The sequence below is a fragment of the Pan paniscus genome, chromosome 8, assembly GCF_029289425.2.
Source record: "Pan paniscus chromosome 8, NHGRI_mPanPan1-v2.0_pri, whole genome shotgun sequence".
NCBI lineage: Eukaryota > Metazoa > Chordata > Mammalia > Primates > Hominidae > Pan > Pan paniscus.
In genome coordinates, this window is record NC_073257.2 from 66,297,185 (window position 1) to 66,310,228 (window position 13,044).

Genomic DNA, 13,044 nt, shown 5'->3' on the forward strand with positions numbered 1-13,044 from the left:
CTGCTATAAAGACACATGCACACCTATGTTTATTGCGGCACTATTCACAATAACAAAGACTTGGAACCAAACCAAATGTCCAACAATGATAGACTGGATTAAGAAAATGTGGCACATATACAGCATGGAATACTATGCAGCCATAAAAAATGATGAGTTCATGTCCTTTGTAGGGACATGGATGAAGCTGGAAACCATCATTTTCAGCAAACTATCACAAGGACAAAAAACCAAACACCGCATGTTCTCACTCATAGGTGGGAATTGAACAATGAGAACACATGGACACAGGAAGGGGAACATCACACTCTGGGGCCTGTTGTGGGGTGGAGGGAGGAGGGAGGGATAGCATTAGGAGATATACCTAATGCTAAATGACGAGTTAATGGGTGCAGCACACCAGCATGGCACATATATACATATGTAACTAACCTGCACATTGTGCACATGTACCCCAAAACTTAAAGTATAATAATAATAAAAAACATTTAAAAAAAAGAAAATATAATGGACTAAAATAATTAGGTCCTTAGTATCAGGGGAAATCTTGATTTTGTCATTTTTCTTAAACACATAATTATCAAGAAATTACTTACTCAGGCTCACATTGTTTCCTTCATAATTTCTTCATAATTATAGCAATCCCATTGAATCAGGGAATACCAAACTTATTATTATCATTAAAAACAAACATTAAGTAATTTGTTTTCAAGAACACAAATATTTTACCCCGACATGGTTTCCAAAATTCTTTTTCCCAAAGTCTTTGAGGCAACTACTCTGATTTATTTTGTAACAGTGCAATTCACACAATCTCCCAAGTATGATTTAACATCAGGAATTACTATAAAGGAATTACTATAAAGTGGTTTCAGTGTGTGTGTGTGTGTGTGTGTGTGTATACATATACACACACAAAATATATATATACGTTTTGCAGGCATGTGACTTAGTCATATTTTAGTGAATTTAACTGGATGTCAAGATATCCTTAAAGGACAAAAGAGAAAAAAACAAAACAAAACAGCAGGCGGAACTCTTCATGTAACCACTGAGAAAGTCCTGTGCTTTTTTTACTTCTCCCTCCCTCTTCCCTGTTTTTAACACCTGGAATGACCAATATGTTTTGACAACATGTTGGCAAGTTCCTTATGCAGTTTGACATTTAATATAAGGTGTTTGTATAGTTCAGTTTCTACAGATAGGATATTGACACAGTTATTTAAGATTGTAAAAAATATTTGCTTTAAGGCTATTTACCACTAAATGTTTTGGGAAATGTGCTTTTCAAAGGTAAACGTAACTCGACCCTTAAAGGTATGAAGTAACACATTCCTTGTAAAATTTATTTATTTAAACACAGTTGTTAAGTTTATGAAGTTGACATTTGGCACACCATCAGACTTTCCTAATACAAAAAATTCATGTAGCCAAAGGAACTTAGAGATGAACCTTATCTGAGCTAGTAATTAGTGACCCTATATTCTATGCCTTAAATTCTTAACACTGTCTTCACAATCTACCAGATTAAGCAGGATCCAACTTAGGTTTCCCTCTCCATCCTCCTGAAAAAAAATGGCCTTGGTTTTTGAAACTTACTGTTCTTCCTCATACTTCAGGGCCTGATTCTTTTGTTACGTGACTTTATCTTGGCATAACCTTCAGACCTCCGCTCAGAATCACTTCTAGAACCTTCCTTGACTCTCTAGATACAATCATGCTCCCTCTTATCTGGTTTCATAGAACCCTAAACATTTCTCTCTAAGTGCTTTTCTTTTTTTTTTTTTTCTTTTTTCTTTTCTTCTTTTTTTTTTTTTTGAGGCAGAGTCTTGCTCTGTCCTCCATGCTGGAGTGCAGTGGTGCAATCTCTGCTCCCTGCAAGTTCCGCCTCCCAGGTTCACACCATTCTCCTGCCTCAGCCTCCCAAGTAGCTGGGACTACAGGCGCCCACCACCACGCTCAGCTAATTTTTTGTATATTTTAGTAGAGACGGAGTTTCACCATGTTAGCCAGGATGGTCTCGATCTCCTGACCTTGTGATCTGCCCACCTCGGCCTCCCAAAGTGCTGGGATTACAGGCGTGAGCCACCGTGCCTGGCCTTACTTGATTGACTTTTTAACTTTTATCCTTTCAAGTTTGAAATACCGAGGCTTGGAACCATGACAGTTTTCCCTTATGCTTAATCTAGCATCTCTCATATAATAGAATCTCTTCAAATAATATTCAATGCACAAACATATAGTAAATCTTGAGGAATTTTTATTGTGTTTGGATCTCAAGGGCACAGATTTGAGTTAAATATTACCTATAGTTTATGAAACATTATCATTGACGGATCTTCAAGGCATATTTGTTTATTCATTTCTTTCTCTTCTTTTATTCTCATACCTTTTTTTCCTATCTCTCTTTGCCACCAATGGCAATCTTTTTAATACATTTAAGGAGTATCTTTTAACTAGACCATTTATGGTACATTGTATTATAGTTTAGCAAATATCCCCTCCCCTTTCTTCTACTTCCTATTCTGATTTTTTGGGCTAGGCCATGTGACTTGCTTTGGTCAACAGACATGAAGAACTGTGACACGAGAGCAGTCTTTACATGTCATCATGTGGTTAGGCAAGTTCTCTTAGGATTCTATTCTCACTATGTGAAAAGCAGGCCTGGTTAGCCATGCGTCCCTGCAGAAGGAGATACGTGGAACAGACATGAGCCCAGACAAGGTCAGCCAACTCCTAGCTGCCTCACAGACCCATAAATAAAAATATTGATCTTTGCTATTGCAGAACAGTGAGATTTTGGTGTTGTTTACTAAGAATTGTTTTTGTAGGAAAAACTGTAGAAGCTTCTGTGTGCTTAAAAAAAAAAACTTTATATAATGGTATTGCTTTCTTTTTCTATTTTCATTGAGCACTCAGTTCTTACACTTCATTCTTTTTGCTATGTGTTAATCAAATCCTGCTGCACCAGAAGTTCACAGGGTACTTCACACTAACTAATGATCACAGTTGTATAGGAATCTCTGGGATATGTTAGAAAGTTCATAATATGACATATAATGTTCCTGACAGTGGCATTGTCTTGAATGCTTTTAAATTATTTGACTCTGTAGTAAAGATGGCTTGAGGTTGGAGAGAGGATGGGGTGGCAGGCTCTCCATTACCATGGTGAGTGGAACAGCCAGGTGTGAAGCCAAACAAGCTGTAGCATTTAGCCACAATGGTAGTGTAGTCAAAGGGAAACTTCAGAACAGAATACTTGGGTCCAGTCCTTAGATTATAAACACACCCCGAGAAAAGATCCAGCAGGGAAAAAATTGTCATGGTCATGTTTCAGAGGCATAGAACCTTCCTGACTCCCTACTACCTTATGCTACCCACTTCTTCTCTACAACTTATGCTCAGGTTCCTGGACCTCTGACCTTTACAGGATTTTCCAGAATGCAGGGGAAAAGCACAAAGAGAAGGAAGCAGATCACAAAATATAAATATGGATGACAGATCTCACAGACTTAAAGCATAAAAAAGGTCAGAGTAAACATAAAAAAAGATAGTTAATATATATTATTTACTATGTGGTAGGCACCAACTGTTCCACATAAATGACATCATTTCAACATCACAGCAACCCTATAAAGTATTTCTTTTGTTTTTAGAACACATGAAATATATTCTTTAAACAAATTTTTAAGTGTATCACACAGTACTGTTAACTACAGTCACAATTTTGGAAAGCAGATCCTTAGAACAATACCAGAAAAACAAACAACAAATAACTCAATTAAGAAATGGGTAAAGGATTTGAATAACTTTTTCAAAAAAAAAAAAACAACATACACACTCGACATACAAATGGCCAACAGTACATAAAAATGTGCTCAACATCATTAGTCATAACGGAAATAAAGTCAAAACTACAATCAGATATCGCCTCATGCTTTGTAGGATGGCTGTTATTTAAAAAAAATTTTTTTAAAGTTAGCAAGAATGTGAAGAAATTGCTACACTTGTGCATTGTTGGTGGAAATGTAAAATGGCACTGTCAATATGAGAAACAGTATGGGGTTTCCTCAAAAAAATTACTAATATAACTACCATATGATCCAGCAGTTCCATTTTTGGGAATGTATTCAAAATATTTGAAATCAGGATCTTTAAGAGATATCTATCTGTACTCCCATGTGTACTGAAGCATTATTCAGAGTATCCAAGATGTGGAAACAGACTAAATGATCATTGATGGATGAGTGGATAAAGAAAATGTGGTATATACATACAAGTGAACATTACTCAGCTTTAAAAAGAAGGAAGTACTGCCATTTGTAACAATGTGAACGAATCTTGAGGACATTATGGTAAGTGAACTAAGCCAGTCATAGGACCAATACCGCATGATTGCATTTACATGAGATATCTAAAATAGTCGTCAAACTCAAGAAGCAGAGGTGGTTGTCAGGGGCTAAGGGAAAGGGGAAATAGGGAGTGGCTGTTCAAGGGGTATAAAGTTTTAATTGTGCTATTTTTGTTCTCATTTTCCACATGCCAGAACTGAGGGTTACAGTAAATTAAGTGACTTGACCAAGGCCACAGGGCTAGTCAGTGGGAGTTTTTGAAGTGGAAACCAGACATTCTTGCTCCTGAGCCCACACTTTTGAAACCACTTAAAATTTTATTGAGCTGATAAACTATATAAATTTGCATATGAGGGGCCATCATACACCAGACACAACTCATACAAAGAAAAGAATATCTAAATATATACTAGTAAAAAACTTTAATATAAAAATGGAGATTTTTTTAAGCAGATAAAGCTAAAATATCTAAAAATGAAGAAACATTAATTTGGCTTCACACTTTATAATTTATTAAATAATAAAAAAATAGCAAAACATCATCTATATAGCTTTAAAGGGAAAAACTTTTGACCCAAGACTCTAGTAGTCTTTCAAGTTTTCTAAGTATAAGCAAAAAAAAAGTGTCATATAAGAACTTACAAAGTGTGTATCCTCAATAAATTGAATACATAAATAAACTAAGAGATGCAGCAAATGCAGAGCTTAAGAGTGGATGGGTCGGAATATAAAAGGAGTGTTGCATGTCATACATAGGTTTAAATATGGAAAATATAAATGGCTGTTTAAAAATGCCTAGGAAATATAATTAAGGCACCATAAATTATTTTTAAATAAAATGTATGTGACTAATTCTTCAAAGAAAATATAATGAAAATAAACTTACAGAGTTAAAAACAAAAAGGTGAGTCATAAATAAATGTCATGTCCCCAGATGCCTCAGACACATGAAAATTAAAAGAGTAAGAAGGCAGCATCAGGAGACCAGAGGCCAATTTACCATGAAGGCTGCCCATGGGTTCCTAATCAACAGAACTATGGTCCTTCATTTAAATTTCATTGTCCTTGTCCTGTCTGCAAAGTTTTTCACCATTCATTTCCTTCTCTCCATTGAAAACTTCTTTTCACCTGTACCACATTACTAGCAGGTTTCCCTTCCATCTTGTCAGTCTTTAATTTCTCTGGCTCTTTCCACTAATCAGTCCTTGACATATCCCCAAATTCTGAGAGTCTATTTCCAGGTTTTTCTCTTATCTAATTATGTTTTCATTCTTAGAGAATGGATTTACTTTCAGAGTTTGAACCTCAATTCAGGTAACTCCTGTGTTCACATTTCTTTTTTAAGCTCTTAGTCTGATATTTTCTGCCCGATCCATCCCAGGCTCTTTAAATGCAACCACATCATCCCCGCGTCAGATCAAAGCAATCAAAGCAGCTGCGGCAACTCAATACCTATCATCTAGGGTCCTTCTCACGGAGTTGCTGATCTGTGTGAAGGCAACCTTAGCCTCACACTGCCATCTGCCTCTAGCCTCCTCTCAGCATTAGGTTTCATGTACTCCTTGGTTTGATAACTGGGCAACAGATAAGGTTTCTGCCAGCCCCATGGTACAGCTCCTTCAGCCTCCAACCTCCACACCTGAGGCCGAGGGGATGGGGGAGGGTGTGGGTGCCAATTTTTCTCATTCTATAGATAGTTGCACTCAGATTTTTTGAAGTCATTTAAAATTTAATTTGTCCTAAAAGTGACCTCAGGCTGTGACACAGTCTCTAGGCTATGTTAGGTCTGTGTTTGATTGTAGGGCTACGGTCCAAACATAGCCACCATGCAAGAAAATGAATGAATTGCAAAGAGGACAAAGATAAGACCAGGAATTATGAGTGGCTTAATTTAGAGGGTGTTAAGGCCAAGAATCCAGGTCATGAGAAGCCAAGATACCCTTTCAGAGGGTCTGTTTCCATTTCCCCTGGCAAGACACTCAGAATAAAGAATATCATTTAAGCCATAAGGGAGGTCTGTGGGCCAGTCCCAGAGAAAGTCTATTATATTTCACTCAATTTTCTTGGAAATCTGTCTTGTTTAAAGTATGTTGGGACCCAGGTCCTGTGAGGTATATTCTTATTCCCCACTCCCGAAATATGTAAATTATTGATACTGTTAAAAGAAAAGCTTTAGACAAATTTAAGAGTTTAATTGAGAAAAGAAAAAAAAACATGATTTGCAAATCAGCCCCTAGAATCAAAGAAAATTCAGACAGACTTTGGCACTGTCGCAAGGTCAAACATCTATGGGAAAAAAATGTGATGTGCAAAAACTAAAACTGAGATACAGAAACAGCTGGATTGGTTACAGCTCAGCATTTGCCTTATTTAAACAAAGTTTAAACAGTTGGCCGCCTATGAGCGGTTAAAGTATACCTACTGGAATTGGCTAAGACTAAGCTGTTGTTACAGGGAAACATACTACTAAAGTTAGGCTTTTAGTCTGTTTACCTGCTAAGTATCTGAGTATGGAGATTTTCCAGGCTAGATTTTAGTTTTATTTAGTAACACATTATGGGATCTGAAGGACACTTTTTTAAAGGTTGAAACAAACAAATTTTACGCACATTTCCATTTATAACAAAAGAAAAATGCCCCTTTAGCTCTGGTAAGTATGACAATTTCTAAATTAAAAGAGCATTATTTACATCTGAATTGTTAATTCTAATATTAATTTCAAGTATTATTAATAATATAATCATTTTTCACTAAGCCTTCCCTTATATACCCGTTTACACTTTCAAATCTAATTATATTCCATTGTTGTTTTAAAGATCAAGCCCCAACTGTTTCATGGTGTACCTTCTTTCTAATTAAGTATTTGAGACCAGTGGGAGTCAGGCTGGGACTATAGCATGTCACAAGCTGACATTCACAGTAAAAGTAGTTCTTGATTATTTCCCTAACAGCTTTGATGTTAAGGGGAAAAAAAGCAACAACACTGAGCTGTGTATATTCCCTCCTCATGCTCCTGGGTGAGAAATCATAGTTAGTAGCTGCTGATCTTAAAAATCAGAGTTTCTGCTACATTGTTAACAATAATCTAAATCAATACAGACTAACAACACAAGCCAGTATGTGGTGAGTCATGAAAAATAAATCAGTAGTGATATCAATTGAAAATGATACCAAAAAACTATATTATCTGGAAGGAAAAATACAATTTTATAACACTCTTGGTCCTGAATAGTTTTGACTACGGCACACAAAGCAAGCAAGCAGCAAATTACATGAGTGTTACTTTCTTTCTACTGTTAGCACCCTCTGCTAATAGATTGTAACAGAATGACTGTTTGGAGGGTTAAGTATTGGGAAATGCCCATAATTACATAGCATGTTTGGTAACATCATGACATTTTAATAAAACACAGATATACATTATAGAAAAGAAGAACTGGCCATCTTTTTACATTCTCTAGAGATCAATAAATGTACCCTTGAATGACAGATGGGTGTTGAAACCCCTTTGCAAATAATTCCTCAGGTAGCTCTTCTAAGCTCTGAAAGGCTACAATAGTTCTCAAAATCTCAACAGAGGGAAGTAAAATACTTCACAGTTGTAATGATTTTATCTTTATATATATACTTTCTGAAAAAGTATAGTGAGAATACTAAGTATTTGGGAACTGATTTTAAAGTCCATAACTATTAAAAATTGCAAGAATTTTTTATGGAGCATATTTATTTCATAAATCAGTATTAAAGCCTGAAAAAAGAAGTCTTAAAAGTCTACATAATCTCACAATGTTATATATATGTTATATATATGTTCTATATATATGTTACATATATGTTTTATATATGTTTTATATATGTTACATATATATAAAAACATATTTCTCACAATGTTATATATATGTTATATACATATATATAAAAGAAAGTTGGTCAAAATTGTTCATATTGAGAGGTGACAACATGCTGGTGGCCCTCACTTGCTCTCAGCGCCTCCTCGGACTCGGTGTCCGCTCTGGCCACACTTGAGGAGCCCTTCAGCCCACCGCTGCACTGTGGGAGCCCCTCTCTGGGCTGGCTGAGGCTGGAGATGGCTCCCCCTGCTTGCAGGGAGGTGTGGAGGGAGAGGTGCATGTGGGAACCGGGGCTGTGCATGGTGCTTGTGGGCCAGCACGAGTTCCAGGTGGGTGTGGGCTTGGCGGGCCACACACTCCGAGCGGCTGTCTGGCACCGCCGGCCCTGGGCAGTGAGGGGTTTAGCACCCGGGCCGGCAGCTGCAGAGGGTGCACTGAGTCCCCCAGCACTGCCCGCCCACCCACGCTGCACTCCAATTCTCACCAGGCCTCAGCCGCCTCCCCACGGGGCAGGGCTCGGGACCTGCAGCCCGCCATAGCCGAACCCCCCCACCCCCGTGGGCTCCCACGCAGCCCGAGCCTCCCCAACAGGGTGCTGCCCCCTGCTCCATGGTGCCCGGTCCCATCAACTGCCCAAGGGCTGAGGAGAGTGGGTGCGTGGTGCGGGACTGGCAGGCAGCATTGCCTGCAGCCCCGGCATGGGATCCACTAGCCAAAGCCAGCTGGGCTCCTGAGTCGGGTGGGGACTTGGAGAACTTTTATGTCTAGCTGGAGGATTGTACATGCGCCAATCAGCACTCTGTGTCTAGCTTGGGGTTCGTGGATGCACCAATCAGCACTCTGTATCTAGTTAATCTGGTGGGGACTTGGAGAACTTTTATGTCTAGCTAAAGGATTGTAAATGCACCAGTCAGTGCTCTGTGTCTAGCTCAAGTTTGTAAATGCACCAATCAGCACCCTGTGTCTAGCTCAAGGTTTGTAAACCCACCAATCAGTGCTCTGTGTCTAGCTCATCTAGTGGGGACTTGGAGAACTTTTGTGTCTAGCTAAAGGACTGTAAATGGACCAATCAGTGCTCTGTGTCTAGCTAAAGGACTGTAAATGCACCAATCAGCACTCTGTGTATAGTTCAAGGTTTGCAAACACACCAGTCGGCACTCTGTGTCTAGCTCAAGGTTTGTAAACACAGCAATCAGTGCTCTGTGTCTAGTTAATCTAGTGGGGACTTGGAGAACTTTTACGTCTAGCTAGAGGATTGTAAATACACCAATCAGCACTCTGTGTCTAGCTCAGGGATTATAAATGCACCAATCAGCACCCTGTCAAAACGGACCAATCAGCTCTCTGTAAAATGGACCAATCAGCTCTCTGTAAAATGGGCCAATCAGCATGATGTGGGTGGGGTCAGATAAGGGAATAAAAGCAGGCTGCCCAAGCCAGCAGCCGTAACCCGCTCGGGTCCCTTTCCACTCTGTGGAAGCGTTGTTCTTTCGCTCTTTGCAATAAATCTTGCTGCTACTCACTCTTTGGGTCCATACTGACTTTATGAGTTGTAACACTTGCTGCGAAGGTCTGCAGCTTCACTCCTGAGGCCAGCGAGACCATGAACCCACCGGGAGGAATGAGCAACTCTGGACGGGAGGAACGAACAACTCCCTACGTGCTGCCTTAAGAGCTGTAACACTCACTGCAAAGGTCTGCAGCTTCACTGTTGAAGCCAGCAAGACCACGAACCCACCAGAAGGAAGAAACTCCAAACACATCCGAACATTAGGAGGAACAAACTCTGGACACACCATCTTTAAGAACTGTAACACTCAGTGCGACGGTCTGCGGCTTCATTCTTGAAGTCAGTGAGACCAAGAACCCACCAATTTCGGAGACAATATTAAACATGTTCCAATTACTACTCTATTTTAAACAAGAACCTTATAAATTCATAAAATATAAGGAATGGTACAAATAATGCTTCACTTCTTGGAGATGAAGTGAAGATGAAACATAAACCCTATTTATTTATCCCAATTATTCCATGTTCACATACTCACAAAAGACTATTCTGTCACAATTTAACTCCATTCCCCAAAATCTCCTCATAAGTGCAGTTTCAAAAAGAACAAAACTATGCAAATAAACATTACACCTGCAGTTTTGTTTTGTCAAATTTGGGAATGAAACGTCTCTGGTGAAAAGAAATAAAAGGTTAGCCATTTTTAATTTCCAAAATGATCAGTCATTCACTATTCATGTCTCATGTGAACTACATAATGTCAACGCTGTCACGAAAGCACGGTGGAAAAAAGAGATCCTCTCAGCTTTAATTCAGTAGGGGGAAAAGTTCCTGGAATATGTTTTTCCTCCCTCTGGAGCACTTCAGTTTTGCAAAACATGTATTTTATAATTCTTATTTTGTATTCAACAATAGTGCTCTCTCTGGCTTTCAGAGTTTTTCCAGTTTCTCTGATATTTCAAAAAGTTATGGTGTTGTCATTCTATAGTTTAAAATGAGTGGTTCTCACTTCATTCAAAAGAAACAGGATACCTTGAAAACGATGTGGCCAACCTCTAGAAATGAAAATTATTGTTGCTTAATAATAGTAATACCTAATATATGCGGGGGCAGAAGCCTGGTTGAGCATGTATATACATCAATCATTTAATTCTCATAGCCCTTACATGGCCAAACTAAGTCTTGGAGATATTAAGAATTTTTTCTACAGTAAAACAAAATTAAATTTCTGAAAGTCTGGCACATTTTGTCAATCCTGAAGAATACAGAATAAACATTTATTTATTCACCTATTCAATTATTCAACAAATGTTTCCTGGGAGACTAGTAAGTAGCAGGCTTAGAGTTAGACATGAGAATACAAACTGAAATAAGTTTTGATTCCTGTCCTCAAGGACCTTACATTCTAGTTTGGAAGAGAGACTATTAAATAAACCTACAGTGTTAAGATAGATACTTACAGCCCCAGGTAGTGGCATAGGATCCCTGAAGAATATGAAATTGAAACTATTTTCTTCTAATTAATAAACATTTATAACAGTAACAGAGTAGAAAACACTTGGCAAGCCTATCTGAATAATAATTATTCTGTCTTTATGGTACCAACATAAAATAAGGGTAAAAAGGATAACATTTAAAAAAAAGTAATTATGTAATATAGTAATTTCAAAAACGTTCATGGAATTGAGCTTTTACTTAGGATTCGTGTAGGTGCAACCAAATTGCAACTATGCTCACTTAAGGGTCCCAATTTGCAACAATGATTCAAAAGCTCAATTCTGACCATAGCTATATCAAAAGATTGTTGGTGTTTCAAGGGGCAAAACTGAGTCTGATAAATATATACTCAATAACTGAAATAAATAGATTCAGTATTTCAATGGAATGACTGGCATCCACTTTCTATCTAATGAAAGGCCAATATCAATTATTAAATGCTAAAAATTACTACCGGGAGTGCAAAACTGAAAACCTCTTCCAAAGAAATATGAAATTTAAATCTGGCAATTTTATTTAAAAGAGCTTCAAAGGGTAAAAACAGAGCTTTCTCTTTAGATAAATACTTACGATAAGTAATTTATCTTCTTTATAGAACAGACAACAGACCAAGACAACTTTTCGCACCTTGATGGATGCGCTCTGGATGCCAAGCCAGGCACCACAGTCATTACTACCAAAGGGGAAGTAAGAAATTTACTGTCTATACGAAGACTTTCAGGTCTGTCCCATGTAGGTGAAAAATAGCGCGACTTTTCATCTCTCATCATTAACGCCATTAAACTCTATATTAAATTCTGTGCTGATGAAAATTTGTTTTAAATGTATGTTAGTATTGTGTTTGCTCACACTCATTTATTACAGAGTATTATGGTTTCTATTTGCAATTCTGTCTTTTCTATAAAATTTTCAGTTTCTTGAGAGCAAAAACTGGTTGCCACAATGACGAGTATATAGTTGGTGCTAAAAACACATATGTTGAATAAAATTGAATACATATTCCTAATTTCAAAGTAATTGTACATGGTACAATGTACTTAAAAAACAGAAAAATTGCCAGTTTCACATTCACTATCTTTATTGATGGGTTCAAGTCTATGAAATTTTTGCCTCTCATATATCCCAAAGCACAATAAAGCAGTTTCAAAGACATTTTAACACACTTAAGAAAAGGAGCTTCTGAATTAAAGCCCACCACTTTCATGTTAACATTAATACATTTTGATTCCATATAGTCACAATAGAGTTTATAAGACTTGTCCAAATCGAAGCTGAAAAATGTTATGATGGCCATTCACTTTTAATTAAATACAAGCATTAAAAGAAACACTATTTATATTAGCAATAGAAAACAGAACTTCTAAATCACTTATAAGATTCAGGATTTTATTTTCTTACTCTTCTAAAATAGTTCATTTAACTTTTATTTGTATTTTTCTAAAATTTATCAGCCACCAACTTACAGTGTGAGCCCACTCAAAGAAAAATTTAAATCATCAGGATAATAATTAATATTTATAAAACAAGGTATTTATAGAAAGCTTTTTTATATGTTTACTATTAATTATATATGGTATTTTATCACTCTCACTATAATAATATTTTAATTAAAACCTTGCCTTGAAAGATAATTTGGGATATCTCAAAAAAGTAAAGTTCTATATGATAAAAGAATGTTAATTATTTTCTGTAAGCAATCTTAAGCTTTTTAATTTACCAAAATAAACACATTCAATATAAGTTTCATGTGATATGTTGATTTGGAGTTTGCTAACAAAATAGTCATATATGCATACAGTGGAAAATACATAAATTTAAAACATATCTAGATTAA

General features: G+C 37.1%; 1 protein-coding gene across 2 annotated transcripts in view; it reads right to left on the minus strand.

Annotated features, from left to right (window-relative positions):
• The window catches only part of PCDH15 (protocadherin related 15), a 1,779,889-nt gene that overhangs the window by 175,950 nt on the left and 1,590,895 nt on the right, over nt 1–13,044 (minus strand). The gene's annotated exons all lie outside the window — the stretch shown is intronic.